The sequence below is a fragment of the Perna viridis genome, chromosome 5 (assembly GCF_037379345.1).
Source record: "Perna viridis isolate PV_CMFRI_1.1 ecotype Kerala chromosome 5, ASM3737934v1, whole genome shotgun sequence".
NCBI lineage: Eukaryota > Metazoa > Mollusca > Bivalvia > Mytilida > Mytilidae > Perna > Perna viridis.
This window is the reverse complement of record NC_142449.1, coordinates 45,286,692-45,307,693: the sequence shown is the minus strand read 5'-3', so window position 1 is coordinate 45,307,693 and position 21,002 is coordinate 45,286,692. Positions and strand designations below refer to the sequence as shown.

Here is a 21,002-nt window from a genome sequence, read left to right as displayed (position 1 = left end):
TACAACACCAAATAAGCCATGTCAACATAGACTTATGTACAAATGGAAAAAATACAAAAAAAAAATAAAGTATATTTTCTAATACCTGAACAATTTTTGAATTGTCAAATTAGTTAATTTGATTTTATTTTAAAGCTGCATGAGATCCCACATTTGTTCAGATATGATTCTCATGATTTTTGCTGATTCAATATAATATGTTTAAAGTAATGCAATTGAAGCATTAAATACCGATAATACATGCACAATATTGTGAAAAGAACTTAATCAAAAAAGATCGATAGCTGTGATCTAACTATTTTTCGGTATTACTTACGAAGGTTGCCAATAAGGCATTCACCTGGGTTAAAAATAACAGATAACGGATACACAGGTAAGCACGTGTCTTGTTTACGTTTTTATTTCATTTATTTCTTGATTAGTTTTCAAATAAATAATGACAATTATTGACCACATTCGTGCCATATTATATCATCTGACGTAAATTACAAAAGTATCCTTGCGTTATATTCGAATTTTTATATCTTTTACAGCTAGAGTTCGTCAGAGAAACGAATCTTCTTTGCCGTTGATTAACCATTTTTGCTTATTGCACATGTGCGGTTTAAGGTCACTAGAAGTTACATGCATTCGAATGTATCTCGGTCGACTTTTTCGTCTTTACTTTACCCCGGACTTGACTTTTTATGAACAACTTGGAGAGTGTTTCTTGAAAAGCAAAGGACGCTTACCCTACCGGTGCACCTGGTCCTTGCTCCCAGTTTTCAGTGGAGTCCGAGTTGCTCATTTGCTTTTGTTACTTTTTATGTATTTAGTTACTTAAAGTTCTTTGTTGTCATTGTTTTCCATGTCTGGTCATTGTCCCTGGATTACATTCTTTTGAATTCCGCTAGAATCTTGGTTTCCATGACAATATATATGAATCGATACCTATTTCATGTATTTGATGCATCTTATTCGTGGATATCAAATGAAATTGAATAAGAAAAGTATAATGAAGAAGAAATGATCCAAAGTATATTTCAACAGAAACAAAAATAACAGCTAAATCAGCTTTGAAATAAAGCACATTTAGGACTTTTCATCAATTTCAATCGAACAATTATTTGCATGAGGCATTTATTTATCTCTCCAGTTATGATTCATGCAAAATGTGATTTATGGTTTGAAAGCCTACATATTTTTTATCTTTGATATTTATTTTGTTTAAAATGTTATTGCTAACAAATATGATCATGTGGCTCTTTATGTAACCCCTGTTCTTGGTAGATAAAAAGTATATAGAATAAACTGTTCAAAATTAAGGAAGATAACTCTGTAAATGACACTACAATACAACAGAAACTGTTGGATTTTCAACGTGGATTATCTCTTAAGAGCAGACAGATTGGAATGAATAATTATACATTATACATGTCTGTTTTCCATGTCTGGCATGATTTTATCAAAGACTGCGACTTATGCACAAATCAAGTTTTCATGGTATGTTTATTTGAATCTTTCATTTTAATCAATTTAAACAAGTCAATATTCTGTTAAAGAATATAAAAAAGTATGATATAGATAGCAGTGTTTTATTGAATGATCCAAACATCTTTCTAGCTTATGAATACGAGTAATTATAATTTGTTAATGCTTTTAAATAATTATTCGGATATCTATAATGATACTAAATCTAAAAAAAAAAACAAAACTGCAAACAAATCTCACTAAAGAATACCAATTTACCCTACTCCGGAAGCAAATCAAAAACAGTATTTGCAGATTCTTTATACTGTTAAAAAATTCTTTTTAAACTATTGTCAACCCCTGTATTAATGACCAGATCCGCCCCAGCTGTAAAATTTGAAAGACCGAAATCTTGTTCCACACGAAAAAATACATATAAAAAGCTTTAGTCAAATATCGAGCGACATAGATAAACAGTTACATAGAAACGGAAAAGCCAAGCCAACAAGGCGGCGGTTACACCTAAAGGAAACCATTAGTTAAATTCTTAATTTTAAATAAATACATGGGGACAAAAGAGAAGACTACAGTCAACTTGTCTATCGATATCCATATTAAGAGTAATTAAGTGAACTTAGGTTATAGCGGTAATTAAAAGAATGTAATCCAGGGACAAAGACAAGACATGGAAAACAGATATACACAACAAAGTACATAAAGTAACTAAAATCATGCATACAAAGTGAGCAACTCGGACTCCACTGAAAACAGGGAGCATGGACCAGTATGCAAATATGGAAAGTGTCATTTAAAAAGGGGAAAGTCACCATCTTAGTGAGAGCAATAAAAATCCAACATCACAGTTAAATATAATGATAAATTACAATCATTTTATATATCATATTATGATACACAAAAAAGTAATCATATGGAAATTTAATATGATTTTTGAAGTAACAAATGAGTGATCTATTTAATATGTATACGCTGTTTTTATTATCGAAATCGGACTCAAGCCGCAAAAACATACAGTCTAAATTTCGATACTCAGAAACAATTAATACGTTTGCACTCACAATACAAATGGATATTAATTGATTGATTACTTGACTGATTATTGGTTAACATCCTAAGGCAGATATTTCATGCATGTCAGGACGATAACGCTTAACCAATCGAACAGCCCCTGCCTTTTCCTAGATCGACAATATGATTTTTATTGTGCTAGCTTACATAGACAACACCCCGTATATAGGAAAAATCACCAACAGTCCGTATATAGGAAAAAATGACCGACAGCCCGTATATAGGAAAAAATCAATGACAGACTTTTTACATTACAATCAGTCCATTATTTGTTTATGTTATATTGCAATTCAAAAGAAATGAACGCATGAGAGTAGTAGACCTAGAAAAAGGGACATAACTTATGAAATCAGTGATATGTTTGTATTATATTCAATTTCACCAAAGCCTCTCAAGCTTTTGTTTGAAGCAGAATAAAATAAATCCAAGTTAATTAGATGCTTACATAAGATTGATGTAAAATGCTGAATACAAAGGTTCCAATGATTTTTAAGAGTTGTGTTCCTTACTCTAGGTCTACCTCCTTAAGAAGGTAAAAAAGTGTTTGAACAGTTTTATTGGTTATATTAAAATATGATGAATTTTTGCCTTATTTTATATGCTTAATAAGTACATGAATAATGCATTGTAATCCAAATGATAAACTTCTTTGGAGTTTACACTAAAAAGTCAATTAAACATTAACAGCAAATAGATGTATTTCTGGAAGTATCTTGGTCTCATAACTTAGTTTTGCAAAACATCTATTTTGTGTGTTGTTTCTTTTGTCGTGAGATTTCGGTCGTACCACAAATGCACAATAAATTCATCAAACTGATTTCTTTTAAAAGTATGCGGAGTATATATGCAACTGCTCCTCAAGATGACTTTCAAACTGTAGTATCAATCTTTATCTTTGGTGATTTGATTCCGGAGACTTCTGTTGTTTATGTCTTGCACGTGTTAGTTAATTCGGATCCAATAAAAGTAGAAGTGGACAAAAATATTTTGAAAGCATTCTGGTAAAGGTACACTACTCGTCGGTTACATATATAAGGCAAGAACTTGAAGAGCTTTTAGTATGGCAACAATTGGTGAAAAAGCTGATTAACGAACAAAAGCATCTATGATTTGCAGTAACAAAGTAATGCTTGTAATGGAGAACAATTTGACGTAAACGACAAAATGCACCTGGTTGATTTTCACCTTCGAATCATTCTTTAGCGTTGGTCGCCTTGCAATTGTAAATGACGTTGAAATAAAAAAGAAAATATTAAAACAACAAATCAGTCCGATCGGTACTATCAGAGTAAAAACAAATGCCATCGATTCGGGTAGAAAACACGTGTTACCACAATAGCCAATCAAACTGTCTGTTAGTATGAAATTAATAATAACTTTCAGTAGAAGAACGAAAGCTGGTGTGCAAAACGAAAATGTAATGTAGCAAATTAAGTTTGCTTTTACTGACAGTCGTACACCCGTTTTGCTAGAAAACACACGTTACATATGAAATGAACAGACATCTTGACATGAAAATGTTGCTAACCACAAATAATGCATAATAATACCAATTACTTTACAGCCCACGGGGAACTTTATACCCTGCGTTACTGATAGAAACATTACATTGGAACAAAACATTGCGAACTAAACACATGTTGTTTTCCCTGGTAATGTCCTCAGGTTATTGAATAGACAATATGTAAGAGTAATAACGGGAACCAAGGTTATTGTGGTAATCAAACGAATGTAATCCAGGGACAAAGACCAGACATGGAAAACAGACATACACAACAAAGAACATAAAGTAACTAAAACCATACATACAAAGTAACAAAAGTAAATGAGCTACTCGGACTCCACTAAAAACTTGGAGCATGGACCAGGTGCACCGGTAGGGTAAGCGTCCTCTGCTTTTCCAGAAAAACCCGCCGCCGATTTGCTCATAAAAAGTCAAGTCCGGGTAGACAAACGAGGAAAGGAAAACTATGATCCATTGAATAAATCAGTTTTCATGGTGCTGACGGATACACCATAACGATCCACGAATTCATTATGACGACCATAAAACTTCTGTAGTGATGACTTCAATCTTGTAGCAATATAGCCTTGTTCCAGTAGCCTATTTGTTAGAGTTCTAGCGCGATACAAAAAGTCGGCGTAGTTTCGGCAAGCTCTGGCATAACGTATGAGTTGTGATATGAACACTCCATACGCAGAAGCCGAAGGGATGTTGCCACAGATGAAAGGAAAGTTGACAATTCGGAATGAAAAGTCATCACGTTTGTCGTAAAGTTTGGTCAATAGTTTTCCTTTATCATCGATTCCAAGTGTATGTCAAGATATGAGGTTGACTTCAAAGTGTCTGTAGTATCCTTTATCTCAAGTTCTTTTCGGTAAATGCGATGTATCAAATCCCCAAAATTAGGATGGTTTAAAGATAGTACGTCATCTATATAGCGGAAACTGAGATATAAAGGATATAGGTAAACGATATTCTTTCTTTCTGATCAGCTATAAAGTCAGCCTCATAAGAGTAAAGGAATAGGTCAGCAAGTAGAGAAGCACAATTTGTTCCCATTGGGATGCCGACTGTTTGTTGAAAAACACGTCCACCACACTGTACAAATATGTTGTCGATTAAAAATTCCAGCATTTTGTAAACACCTTCCTCTGTATATTTGGAAGATGATTTGGAATTATTTCTTACAAAGTATGAGGAATCTCTACCAAGTACTATATATTTGTATCTAGGTGTACCATCTTTTTTGGAAAAACAACGATGTATAATGTTTTTAAGTCGGGATATTAACTGAGTATGGGGAATAGAAGTATACAGTGTTGACAAATCATAGGTTTTAATGCTATTATATTCAGATAATAGTCTTGAATTGATTGTCTCCATAAGATCTTTCGCATTTTTTAGGATCCACATTGAATTAATACCTCTACGGGAGTAAAAAGTGTTGTGGTAGGACTGTAGACTCTCTTTGACAGTTGTGAGTATAGAAATTAAAAGTTTTGAAAGAGGTTTGGTGGTACATTTTGCAGATCCAGCTATGAAACGTTGTTTGTATAGATTCTTGTGAAGTTTAGGAATCCAGTACATAGACGGTAAATCACAATCATCGTCCCTGGTAGAGAGACCAAAAGAGGATAGCACAAATTTATGGTTTTCCACAATCTCTTCTTTGGAGAGAGTGGTAGCAGTATAGGTTTTATCACTGCTATTATTTTCTACGTCTACCTCTGATAATAAACATTGGATATAAAACGTTTTGCAGACAAAAACAATGTTGTTTTGGGCTTTGTCTGGTGGTACGACAACATATATTTGTCATGTATAGTAGAAAGTCTCTGCTACATCGGGGTCTTTGAAAACTGATGTAGCCTTGGCACTCATTGACCTACTACGTTCTAGATTCTAAAATGATCATTAGACCTTTGTGATGTAGTCAATGTTAGATACTTCACACATAATCTTGCCCTTTCTGGTGCAACCAATGTGTATTTATCCGGTGAGAGTTTGATCTCATTGTCCAAAACCATCAAGGTTGATGTATTTGTATTTATTTTGAATTCATCTGAGGACAGTTCAACCTGTTCGCATAATAATAAGTCATTTACATATGAATAGATATGGAGGCCTTACTTCCAGCCATATATATTGTCGCTTCTCTGTTGTTTTATATGGCATTTGTGTGTAAATTCTGATTTCGCTATCCATTAATGGAATATGGGTCGAGAAAAACTTCGGCTGAATGAGTTTCATCTTCAAAGGTAATGTTAAATGCTGATGAAATGCATTGTACTAAGGCTTTTTAACAAATGATCGATTAACTAACATGTCGAAAAGCAACTCGTAATACACACTTAGGGAAATATACTCTCATTCTTTAATATTATACTTACAGTTCTTGTCTGAAATCAGGGAAGTTGAAACGAACGGGGACGGCCAAGTTTTAAAATTTATATACCGAAGTACATGTTTTTTGAATTTGGTATCAAATGAAATCCTTCTGTGTTTTTTATACGACAATTAACTTTTATTTTTATACTTGCAAATATTATATACCCCAGATTTGATGTGAACTGAAGCAAAGGCTGACATCCAGAATCCACCAATAATTTACCAAGGTAACACACGATATCAACTTTACTAGAAATATCAATACATAGACAATGTAATAAAAACAAGTTATTCACTCCCTAAAGTACCATTCTATGTTAGAATCCGGCAATATGTGGCACATCATTTTTCTTAATTTGGACTTTTTTTGTCACAAACATATTCAATACATCTGGAAAATAACCAAAAAATATTTAAATTTATCCTCAATCATCTGTGACGTAGATAATTTTGACTGTTTCTAGGGAAAACGTGTGGGGAAATTTTCCCGCCATCTTCCATTGTGCATTATCAATTAAATTTAATATATCAATATCTTAAAAAGGCAAAGTTTTCAGAAACACTTTCATGGTTATTTCTAAAGGTTAAAAAGTATAAGTAATTGGATAATGCAATAAAATCTCTGCGTTTTTTTCTTCACATTTTGTGCGACAACTTATGCATATATTGCCTGATTATTAGACCGAGAAGTACTTAATGATTGGGATGGTGACAAACAAATGGTCTATTTCACAGAAAGTTTTAAGTATATATGGGTCGTCTGTGATTACATCATAGTAGAAATAGAATTATGAACTTTTGTGAAAAACGACCTCGGTGTATAAATAGAATACTGTAAACATTGAAAATGCATGCGATTAAGATTTACTATATTTCAAATCACAAATTATCCACAGATATAAACTGCAGTTTACAAGGCAGAAATTAAGACCTTGAAATTAAAACCGACGTAAAATATTTGCATACGCGATGATTTCTTCGTTTACGGTATAATTCAATTACATTTTCGGTTACTCATAGTAGCATTTTTGAAGTAAACATTTTGAATTATGTTTAAATCCAATCAAATGGCATTTGCCTTTCTTTTATTCAGCAATATTTCTACATGTAGAACTTCAAGCTCACTTAAGGACCTTGATTAAATGGTTTCAGGGATATGGAATGAGATATCACTTAGTATGCTTTAATCACAATTTTCTGAAAATGTATCAAACGATGATTTGAAGTTAAAAGTCAACTATCGTCTTTTATTTGCAAAAAGAAAAATAATTAAAATCAAAGTTTTGAATTGGCATTTGAATATCTTCATGACTATCGAGGCAAAAACACTGATTTGAAATTTAAATTATAGATAGTTATCGTTAAGATACTAGTGCAATCATTCGATTGTATCGAAGACAAGTTACGGAGTAAATTATTTATGAGAGTGTCTGAAAGGCAAATATCTATGTCCTTTTCCTCATTTTACTGATCCGAAAGAAAATTTGGATTGAATTGCATCGTAAAGTGTCTTTTATTTGTGTCAGTCTATAGTTATAAAAATGCAAAAATTGTTCTGTACGTATAACCTACAACCGTTGGTTTGAATGCTGGGTAGTTTGGAAGTGGTTCTTTGTTTTTCTCGTTGGCTAAGTCATAGTATTGAATGTTGAAATCATTTTGGTTACAAGCTCTGCAAAAATAATTCTTGTACGGTACCATTGCTTGTATTTCGGCAGGTGCAGGCAATTAATATTTATGACGTCATTATGTACAAGCCAATATCCGCTTACGTTAAAACTACACGGAAGAAGTCATCATTTGTAAATCCAAAGACTGGAAATGATGACGAATATTCTGGGTTACACAACATTGCTCCACAAACAGATGTGTAAATATCTATTAAATAGGTAATATTCGTACACAATGCATACTGATTTAGAATTAAAATACTGTATAAAACTTGGTAAAACTTCATTGTTATTATTAAAATTTCGGCAAAACACGGTGGTTACAATCATATAACCATAATTTCATTAGCAATATTTTTTAGTAGCTTTATTAATGGTTCCAATAAAAAACAGATTTACTTATATTACTTCATATACTTGTTTTCCTATGAATTGTTAAATGTCAACTACTTTGTTATAGCTCCTACATTATGCTATAAGCTACTTTGATAAAGGCATCAAAACTGGATGAAATGATGGTAGAGTTTCCTTTTATATCCAATAGTCATGGCATTTAATGTGAGTGTAAAAACTACAGATAAATTATCGCCCAAAATTTCATAAATAATGAAGTCTTGTAATTGATGTATGAAATCAGTATTTTAATTTTTTATATAGTCGTCTCAGCAAGTATATAAAATATCCTGGTTCTTTCTTACTTTTTTGTTTTTTTTTATGTGTGTTTTGTTTTCAATTAAGAGTTCTCTCATGAAATTGTTGTATTAAGTAATCATTATCAATTCAGTAAAGAAGTTAAGTAATCACCTTGTGTTTGTTTTTGACGGATAATGAGTCGGTATCCTTTTAACCAGTCATACTAATCTCCCAGAGGTGTACTCAGTTGTCATAAATTATAATCGGTGTGTTTACTAATCTCAAGTAAATATATACACTGTTATACAACCGTTACGAATGATAAATTTACGCATTTTATATTTCACTGGATTTATCAAAACTATTTGATATGGTTATTTTAACTGTTTTAACTGACGACTCAGCTGTATATGAAAATTAGTAAAGCAATTATACTTTTAATAGCGTCGATGTATCAGGTTTTGAACATGTATTAAAAGTCGTTATATACACGCCTGAGAAAGGGAATACTGCACTACTTTCCATTATGCAATGTGCTTGTACGATATTTTCTCGTTACCAGGAAATACTCTTATCTCTGAAAATTATTTGAAGGAACTCTTAATCGCAACACCTTTTGACCCTTTAAAAAAATATTTTACCTCGTGGTCCGACGAAATGATATGCGACTTCAGTTCAGTTCTATAAAGTATACACGATCAATAAAATATACACCAATTTTATGTCATTGATCATGCATGTACATGTGTCATTTGGATAAAGATATTAAGACATGTTTTTTTTTACACGAATCAGAATTGATAACGTTTTATTATCAAAAGGCAAGCAAATTGATAAGCAAAGTTTGGACAAGTGTCTTTTTGGTGATCAGTGTGGTACTAGCAAAGGCTAGCCTTAACAAAAAAAAATCAAAAATCAAAAACACACAACAACAAAAACAAAACAAAACAAAAAACAAAAAAAAAATAAATTTAAAAAAAGCCCCCAAAATACCCCCCCCCAAAAAAAAAAAAAAAAAAAAATGTAACAAACCGTTTTTGTTTTTGAGATCAAAAGGTAATTCTCCGTGTCGAGATAATTACCCCCACTTGATGATTTTCAGGCTCCTTTTCATCACCTCCTATTTACGAATCAATTTGCCGCCAAAGAAAATTATCTTATTCCAGATAAGCCTATCTTTGTTCACCACTCGGTCAAGTTTTTTTTTCTGATTTCATTGTTCGAGAGTCTAATAAAATTACCGAATATCAATCCATAATCGAGTCAAGTCCAAAACAAAATGGCAAAATAGATATTACACCACCGGAACAGCTAGTACTGTGATGGTCCCGACTTGGTACAGGCATTTCAAACGAAATGGTTGGTTAAATCTAGGTTTTACCGCGAGCTATACCCAACTCTTCCATTGCGGTGTAAACATACAGGTGATGATTATAATTTAGAATAATCGGTAAATCACCACAAAGAGTAATTTACAAAAACAAAACCAATTACAATTATTATTTTAGGAGAAACTGTGTATTTTTCAACCAATGACTGATATCTGAAAACAAATTTGGTAAGAGACCTTTTGAGACGCATTTAATTTCCTCATACAAGGACCTGTGATTCGGGAGTCTGTTATGCAGTCATTAATGGCGTTCAAGGAAATCAAAGTAGTTAGTACTTGTTCTAGCGTAGTAAATCAATTGTGAAATATAACACCATATGCAGGAGGTAATGGTATATTCCTGCCCAGATAAGGAAAATTTTTATATTAAAGTTAAAGTAGTCTCTTTTATTATAAATCTAAGTACTTTCGATAAAGAAACTGTTTAATCTAAGGAATAATAACTTTGATAATTTTTCGTGCCAAAAGTCTGATTCATCTTTAAGACATCAGTTATGAATAAACTTTATATCTAAAGGTGTAATCATATAGCATAATGTACAGTCCTTGAACCGATCCGCGCAAAACTTTGACGGATCGATGACCGTTGACTGATTGATCGCTGACGGATCTGTGACCGCTCAGATCGGAGTTTTTGTTATGTAAAATGGTGTAAGATCTGTTTGAAATAAAAGAAATGTAAAATAAAAGTATAATTTGATGTTTAAATCTATTTCATTATTAAATATGTGTAAAATGGACAAAGTAAACAATAAAAACCGTTAATTACAGTGACCGCTCTGTGGTCACGTGATGCGATCAACCATTTAATGGATCGGTTTGACAGATCGCCGATTAACCGGAAACTGATTGGTGACCGATGACCGATCGCAAGTTTTATTGTACGGATCGGTTCAGGTACTGTATCAACTCTTATTTCATTTTTTACCATTTTAATTGATACTTCTGATTTCCTTTGATGACTTTTGACACTTTGCATTGTCAAAATTTAACATAAATGTCTACAAGAATCTGTTTGTCTTCGAATTTTTATTAAAAGTCCTATAAATTCGACTATAATGTTATTTGGTATCATTCGATAAACGATTTGTGGAGGTTGACCTAGAATAAGAGACACAACTCTTAAAAGAATAATCAAGGTAACCAAAGTTATAGCCATTTCTAAGAGTAAGTCAAGATATGTGGCAGACTTCCCAGTGTCTGTAGTATCCTTTATCTCAAGTTCTTTGGGGTAGATGCGATGTATCAAATCCCCAAAATTAGGATTGTTTAAAGATAATACGTCATCTATATAGGGGAAACTGAAATTAAAGGATCAAGCTAAACGATATTCCTTCTTTCTGATCAGATCAGCTGTAAAGTCAGCCTCATAAGAGTGAAGGAATAGATCAGCAAGTAGAGGAGCACAATTTGTCCTCATTGGAATATTGACCGTTTGTTGAAAAACACGTCCACCACACTGGTCAAATATGTTGTCGATTGACGATTTGTGGAGGTTGACCTAAAATAAGAGACACAACTCTTAAAAGAATAATCAAGGTAACCAAAGTTATAGCCATTTCTAAGAGTAAGTCAAGATATGTGGCAGACTTCACAGTGTCTGTAGTATCCTTTATCTCAAGTTCTGAATAGATCAGCATGTAGAGGAGCACAATTTGTCCTCATTGAAATACCGACCGTTTGTTGAAAAACACGTCCACCACACTGGTCAAATATGTTGTCGATTGAAAGTTCCAACATTTTGTAAACACTTCCTCTGTACATTTGAAAGATGGTTTGGAATTATTTCTTACAAAGTATGAGGAATCTCTACCATGAACTATATATTTGTATCTAGGTGCACCATCTTTTTTTTTGGAAAAACAACGATGTATAATGTTTTTAAGTCGGGATTTCAACTGAGTATGGAGAATAGAAGTATACAGTGTTGAAAAAAATCATAGGTTTTAACGCTATTATATTCAGATAAAAGTCTTGAATTGATTGTCTCCAAGAGATCATTCGAATTTTTTAGGATCCACATTGAATTAATACCACTACAGGAGTAAAAAGTGTTGTGGTAGGACTGTAGACTCTCTTTGACAGTTGTGAGTATAGAAGTTAAAAGTTTTTTTTTCAAATGCCTTCACCGTATTTTTTTTCAATGACATTTTACTTATTTATGGTCGATTCTGATATTTATTTTGAAAAAAATTCTGAACTGGAGTATAGTAAAAATATTGATGAATCAGAATCACAAACACATGGTTTCATGTAATAATAAGCACTGATATGGTGAAACATAACACATGAAGCAGTGTATAACCTACAAGAGTAATCCAGGGAACCAAGGTTCTAGCGGAAGTAAAAAAAATGAAATCCATGGACAACAACCAGAGAATACAGACACACAGAATAAAAAATTAAATAACTAAAATAACACATACAAAGTTACAAAGTTAAATGAGTTACTCGGCCTCCACACAAAAACTGGGAGCACAGAACAGGTGAATCGGTAGGGTGAGTGTCCTCCGCTTCTAGAAACAGACACCGAGTTTCTAAAAAAATAATTAAGTCTATGGTAGACGAAAAAGGAGGGGGAAACCATGACACGTTGAAAAAAAAGTTTTTATGGTGCAGACGGACACACTGTAACAATCCACGAGTTCCAAAACTTGCGATAAAGGATACTACAGACACTGTGAAATCATCCACATACACTAAGAAATCTATGGTAAAGGAAAACTATTGACCAAACTTTACGACCGACGTGATGACTTTTCATTCAGAATTGTCAACTTTCCTTTCATCTATGGCAACATCCCTTTAGCACCTGCGTATGGAGTGTTCATAACACAACTCATGCGTTTTGCCAGCTTCTAACAAATAGGCTTCTGAAACAGGGTTATGTTGCTACAAGATTAAAGTCATCACTACAGAAGTTTCATGGTCGTCATCATGAACTTGTGGATTGTTACGGGGTATCCATCTGCGCCATGAAAAACTGATTTGTTCAATGTGTCATAGTTTTCCTTTCCTATTTCGTCTACCCCGGACTTGAATTTTTATGAGCAACTCGGCGGTTGTTTCTAGAAAAGCAGAGGACGCTTACCCTACCGGTGCACCTGTTCCATTCTCCCAGTTTTTAGTGGAGTCCGAGTCCGAGTTTGATTTTGTTACTTTGTATGTATTATTTTAGTTACTTTATGCACTTTCTTGTGTATGACTGTTTTCCATGTCTGGCCTTTGTCCCTGGATAACATTCTTTTGATTACCGCTATAACCTTGGTTTCCCTTGATTATTCTTGTATGATGACTTCAATCTTGTAGCAACATATTATGCTATTAACGTTGTTCTAGAAGCCTAATTGTAAGAAGTTTAGCGCCATACAAAGAGACTGCGTAGTTACGACAAACATGGGTATAAGGTATGAAAATTCCATACGCAGGTGAAGGGACGAGGCTACAGATGAAAGGCAAGTAGACAATATGGAATGAAAAGTCATCATGTTTGTCGTATAGTTTGTTAAATAATAGTAATTACTTTCCGAAATCACCAAAAGGTCTGCAGTAATCGTAAACACACCTTCCACTAAGCTCTGAAAGGCCCGATAAGTAATAAATTCCATGGTTACAGAAAGAGGCTTTTTTGAATTCGTCATTTTCGATGTCTTTGCAGGTATAATACACGTACATATAATAGATATTTATGCTGTATTTTATTCATTTTTATGTTATTTTTTATTCTCACAGAAATGAGCGTTTTGCATATAATCATTCTTGACGTTATTTGGTTTAAGAATTAAGTACAGAAGTTAAGCAATGCAGGGTGTGGGCAATATATAAACATGTCAAATACACATAAATGAATAATCTTCACACTTTATCTTGACGTACTTGAGAAATCTCAATAAATCGCTGACCAATTATTTTCGAAAACATAAATGTCTTCTATCAGTAACCGTTCCTTCGTTATTCAGAAATTAAGGTCAAACACATTTGATAGCCTTTGTTAGGAAAAACAGAAATTGAAGGCGGGAGGTGAGGGATTTTTGTACTGATTTTCTCTAATAGTGTAGACTAATTGTGCAAAAGTTTGTAAACTTTGTATCTTACGTGTTTTTTTTTTTTTTTTTTTTTTTTTTTTTTCTTTTGAGATTCCTGTAATTTTTTTTATTTTGGTATTGCTGATAATATGTTTCCCTTTGATACACGTGTAATGCATGTCGGAATTGGCAATAGTTATTTTAGATTGCTATTTTCATATTCTGTTATGTTTCATTGAATATCATACAACACTGAACGAAAACAAAACAGAACAACAAAAGAAAGCAATATTGTTTTAAAATGATGCAAAGCATAGCTCACCAAAAAAAAAAAAAAAAAAAAAAAAACGGTTACACTCGTCGATTTGAGATGACAGTTTGAAAGTTAGTCGTCACAATATTTGGTTTCACTTGTGGAATAAAGTGATAAGTAGTAAATATGAAATATTGCCTCAGATTTCATTCTTAAATGACACCATTAATTACATGCAATGATTCATTGTGATTCAAGATTCAAATGATTTATTTTTCAATAATTTGTGCTAAATTTCGAAATTTTGACATATTATTTCAAGCTGATTTTTTATTTGACCACTGTTTGATTTCTGCATCATTTGATTTGGTCAGAAATGTTTTTACTGCATGTCAGGACAAGGTTGTTTTTTTGTTTTTTTTTAGAGAATTATGCCCCTGAAATATTTATATTCAGTGCATTTCAATGACATCATAACTCTCTTTACCAAAATAATATTCTTGCATATTATTATCAGAAATGCTCCCAATTGGAGCATGGTACATGTTTTTAGATAATTTTCGTGAAGTTAATTAAAATAAGGATTAGGACCGTGAGAAAATATACGCCAGTTTCCATGCCCATGTACCCTTAATTTATTGCTCATGAACTTTAAAAATACTAACAAATTCGACAGAGATCATGTATCAACTCTTCCTCTATAAACGAATCTCTTTGGGTTCGTTTGCATAATTCACCCAGATGCGTATTTGATTTTGAATGGCTAGGTTTCAAAGTTTATCCCCATTGAAATAACTAATCCATTGGTTTAAAAAAAACCGATAGAATTGTTTATAAAAATTGTTCCTAATTTATGGAACTTGGATAGTTCTTTGATGGGTGTGGTCATTCAAAGAATCCATAGAATTCTCATTGGAAAACATGTTTGTTTTATGAGACTCGGCCAGTTCTTACCACACTTAGTGAGAATGGAGTATGGATAACATTTCGCAAGATCTTAGATAAGTAAGATATTTACTTTTAGGTTTAATTTGTGTTTTAAATATTTAAATATCGGTCAGAGGTTACGTTTGATTTTGACAGACAAAGTATTTAATTAAATATAGATGTACACTTTAGATTTTGAAAAATGTATTTTACTTTGTGTAAATACTGTTCTTAGTGTGAGTCAGTCCCAATGTACATGTAAACATGACGACAAATTAATACATAATAATTTGGTGATTTAAAAGTACAATTCTTCTTCCTCCTTTCCATAACAAGTGTTGACTTGTGAATTTTCGTTTTATTGTTACTTGGACACAGGTTCAATGATTTTGGCATGTTTCATCAGGTAAGGCGATTGGCTCGATAGTAAATATAAGATAAAATTCATCACCGTTTCTACCGTTTGTGTTGGTAACTAAAGCCTCACTTAGTCAGGTGAGATGGATGACAGCTTTTAGGCATAAGATTGATGTGTGTCAGTTGGTTTTGAGTATAGGTCCGTGGAGAGCTCTCCTATTAAGTTCTTCCTATTTTGTATAGTTTCTTATAACAGTGTTTGTAAATAATTTTATTTTTATAGTTCAGTATTCAAAAGATCAACACACAACGTGTGTCTATAGCACAATGTTCAAGATCTTTGTTACTGTCGGTAAAAAATTTTATACGTTACAGGTATTCACCTGATTAGGTAGTGAGTTGTGTTCACAGACCATTTACTTTCATACACACTCAGTTTATTTATGGCACTGAAGAAAATCATTTGTTGACTGAAAATTTTGCCCATTATATATTTTATTATAGTGTGTGAATATCTTTATCGGTATCGTTGTACAATCCTTTAGACTTATATATAGAAAGGTCTGAAAAATTCCCAACGATGTTAGAGCTGTCAAATTTGCGATGCAAATTTTTGGTCGTTCCCTCCGCGGGACTCGATCTTGTACCGCTGTGACATCTATGGCAACACCGCCTGCACTAAGTCCAGCGCCATAGACCACTCGGCCAGCTAGGCTATATAAAATTGATATATATATATATATATATATATATATATATGAAGATATGTGTATTCGGCTTGGAACGGGGGAAATAGCTCCGCGGAGCCTCGCATTCCCTACCCGTTCCATCGCCTCATCACATATCTTCAATGATTTTCGACAATGTACCTATATTGTATATATATTTTCAGAACTATGTATCATCCTGTAACATGGCTGATGCTGATGTGTTCATTGATATCTATTTCTCCTACATACTGCCAATCTCCGGACGGTCCTAACTGGGACGATTTGACTACCAAAGGAAAGGCTTGTACATCGTCTACATGTAGAAAAACAGATTCAACATGCGAATGTTATTTGACAATAGAGCATCGACTGACAATGATGGATGAATCAACACAAATGCTCCTTCGACCAAACAGTGGACGCTTTTCTCCATACAACGATTTTAAAAAAATATTATTCAGAAGATGAAGAGAAAGACTATTTCTGCAGATGGAAATGGATCGAGAATGGTAATTGCAGTTAATCGAATGTTTCCTGGACCCTCATCGTTGAATATGAAAATCAGGAAATTATACTTCATTTGTGGAATAAAATGCACACAGACAGTACCACAATACACCTCCATGGAATGCATCAAAAAGATTCCCCATGGGCAGATGGTGTCGCATTTGTTTCGCAGTGTCCAATACTTCCTGGGCAGATATACACGGTAAGGTTCAAAGTTAAGCCTTTTGGAACAAGTTTTTACCATGCCCACATCGGTGATCAGAGAAGTGCAGGACTTTACGGTCCATTAATTGTCATACCTAGAACATCTGCTCCTATATCTCAGCCCCAAGACGACAATACTGAAAAAGTTCATATTGTCATGATTCAAGATTGGAATCATTTCGATGACCCAGAAACACTTTATCAACGAATGGTTCATGGAATATTTGATCTTGAACGCAATCAAGTTATTAATACAACTTCTGACATATCTGGAGCCAAATTTAGCCGATTCCATTGCCACTCTGGAATTATAAATGGCAGAGGTCGATTTTACTCTACAGGAACTAAACATAATTTGGCACCTCTAACAAGGTACGATGTAACTCAAAACTCTGTCTACCGCTTTAGAGTTATTAGCGCTGCAACTCTTTACCCTTTCCGCGTATTCGTTGGTCACAAACAAATCAATGTAGTTGCTTCAGACGGGTTCGAGGTTAAGTCGATGAACGTAGAATCCTTTATCATTCATCCAGGTGAACGTATTGACTTCCTTTTGACAACAAATCAGACAGCTAAGATTACTTATTGGTTGCCGAAACAATTAAGATTGAGCCTACATCACGTGATCAATATCATGCAGCAGAAGCAATAATACATTATGTTTCCGAAAAAAAATCCCATTACCTACACTTTAAGAAAAGCTTTACCTAACGAATGCAGCTTAGATAAACCATGTAGAGTTTTTAATTGTCCGTACTTATATTATCCGAAGAATCTTAACAGAATCTGCTTGACCTGGAATAATGTAACGACCATAGATCCAAATTCTAATATAGTTGAAGTGAGAGGACAGGCAATTGAGAAGTTTTTTAACTTCGCTTTTCCAGGGGATCCCCCGTACACCCCCGGATCTGTAAATGGTCGGGAGTTTCTTCCTCCCACAGTCGCAGCCTATGCCGAATGGGACAAAATGGAGCAAAACTGTGGAAAGTGTTCAGATAAAAGTATATGTCAATGCACATATTACGAAACAATAGAAAAGGACAAGGTTTACCAATTTGTTTTAACAAACATAGGAAACGGTGCTGGTTGGTCTCACCCAATACATCTACACGGCCACTCTTTCTACGTTATGAGGATGGAGTTCTCGTCATATAATTCTGAGTCCGGAAAACTTCTACCAAATTTGGGTCAAGACCAACAAGATATTGTCTGCAACGACGGTAAAAACTTTTGTAATGCAGCACAATGGCGAGATGTGTAGTGGAGATATGGTAATCACCCATATCTAAACTGGAACAATCCCGCACAGAAGGATACCATTATCGTACCTACAGGGGGATATGTCGTCATCCGCTTCAAGGCTGACAACCCAGGTCTTTGGTTCTTCCATTGTCATATTGACTTACATAACACGAATGGTATGGGGATGATGATAAATGAGGCGCCAAATTCTCATAAACCTGCTCCAAGGGGTTTTCCTACTTGCAAGAGTTACCAAGAAGCAGGTAAGGGGAAGGCTATTTTATTTTTGTTTCCAACCAAATAACTTAAGTATTTTGGTGTTAATGAATTTCAGACTCTAGACTAGTGACCGGAATATTTATGATAATTTTTTCCCGGCTAAGCTAATTATTTAAAAGATCTGCCAGCCTCCAATACAGAATCCTTCAACATTTTGAACATTTTTTTTCTCGTTAAAATCAAATTTACGTTTAAAGTAAATTAACACATAAAACAACATGTTTGGATAAAACTTCCAAAACCACACTTTATAAAGCTATACCAGATTAAATGATTAATTCAGTAGACGGAATCGAGGTCATGATTACTTACATTAACGTGCTTGAACCAAAACTACGAAGACAATTTTCACTATCATAAGAGTTATTATATTTTGATGAAATTCAAAAGGCTAAGTCACTGTGTCATGTGAGACTATTAATAAAAATGTATTGAAATAAATCGAGTAAGCATAGATTATCTATTACAAGTCAATCTTAAACTTGCCAAAAAATAAATAAATAAATAAAATTAAAAACATAAAAAGAAACTAACGGTTCTGGTTCCCATATGATTTTCTAAATTTCTATTTCAATAAATCAGTCGCTGTAATACTGGATACGGCAACACCATATCCACATGTTCATGGCAACAATAGTGCTTACTTGATGGCAATAATTTATGGGCCGCATATTCCAGTACTTATTGTTTATGTGTCAGTCGCTTAGTTCTTTCCATGAAATCGCCGTTATAGTCGCAATTTCTACAATAGCGTATGCGTTTGTAAGACAAAATCTGCAATATTTCTTGACATATATTATTGAACAAAAAGGACGATTTACAATTGGAAAATCAACGCCGTCGTCTTTCATACTTCAATATTCTGAAGCTCAAACTCTTATTATTATTATTCAGGACACAAAATGAAATGATTCAGCGATAAATGGTCTATCCGTCTTCGCTCTCTTTTAAATACTTATTGATTAGTTTATTAATTTGCAGGTGTTCCAAAAATTTCTTCATCGGTGTCAAGAATCTCGTCGTCATTTTGGTTGCTTATTCAAAGCATTGTCATGACTACTAACTTAATTGGTACATTACCCCAATTGGTATAATCAGCCTAGAAAACAGTTATATGTCTGCCATATCTACTATCATTCAAAATTATATTTTGTCAATGTAAGAGTCAATGGACAAAACATGTATTTATCAAAATCGATATTTTACATTATAGAAATAGCTTATAGTAGACAGTTATACATAGTCAATGTTAGATTTGTTTATAATTATTGTGTTCGTTTATTATTCATTCCTACTTTTTCCTTTATTGTGCCAACTGTAATGAATACAAAAAATGGAATATGAATAGTATCAATGGTAGCATATCTTAACTTAAGAATTAAAGTCATACCATTCATAATGCTAAGTTAATGATTAATGTCATAATCTTGGTTTCACGATTACAACGACTTAATTTATCGTTTTAAAACTTACACAAATGTCAGCAATTGACTTGTTTGTCAAATACGTATTTCAACAAATTAGAGGAGATGTTTGGTAAATTGCTTGGGTTTTGAAATGTGTTTTTTTATGCAACAGTAATATTTGTAAAAATACGTGAGAACATGCATGTATTTTTAACCAATTGATAATTTGTACCGTAAGTATGTTTCCAGACCATGTTTTAAAAGTAAAGACAATTCTTTTTCCAAAGTGTTAAATTAGTTGAAAACCTTCCTGTCTGACGAAACAACTTGTGTCTGTGCTAGTATTTGCTTGAGTGTGTAAACGTATACACTTCCAAATAAATCTTTATACTTTTGACGATTTATTTTTCCACATGCTAATTAGAATTAGAGTAACATTCCTTGTCTTAACCAAACCTATCCAATGTCTGTCATTTTCTGTAATGTCAAATGTCAGTTAGATATATATATATATATATATATATATATATATATATATATATATATATATATATATATATATATATATATATATATATATATATATATATATATATATATATATATATATATATGACTGAGTAAATAGAAAAGTTAAAAATATTGTGAACTCTATATAGTATAGAAACATTTCTCTTCAAACTAGTTCTTCATTAATAGTTATAATGAAACTTTAATTTGAAGATGTAGTTTATTTTTTTTTGGAGATACATAAATTTCATACATAGATTATAAGGAACATGTGAAAAGCTCACCCACTAACAATTTAGTGCTATAAAAGTATTAACATTAAAATAATATAAATATAAATATATAAACAACATACAACAACAGGACATTCCTTCTATCACAGAGTTAGAAACTCAAATATCGTGTAATTTAAGGACAAGTTGTACGGTTGCCATCACACTACATAACACAAGCTTACTT

The 21,002-nt window shown here is 33.0% G+C and overlaps 1 pseudogene across 1 annotated transcript; it reads left to right on the top strand.

The window, feature by feature from the left end:
* Positions 1-15,637: 15,637 nt before the first annotated feature.
* LOC148617897 (uncharacterized) lies at positions 15,638-20,427 on the top strand (annotated as a pseudogene). The gene is made up of 3 exons (XR_015922563.1): positions 15,638-15,731; positions 16,575-18,611; positions 19,609-20,427. The product of XR_015922563.1 is annotated as an uncharacterized LOC148617897 (transcript).
* Positions 20,428-21,002: the final 575 nt, after the last annotated feature.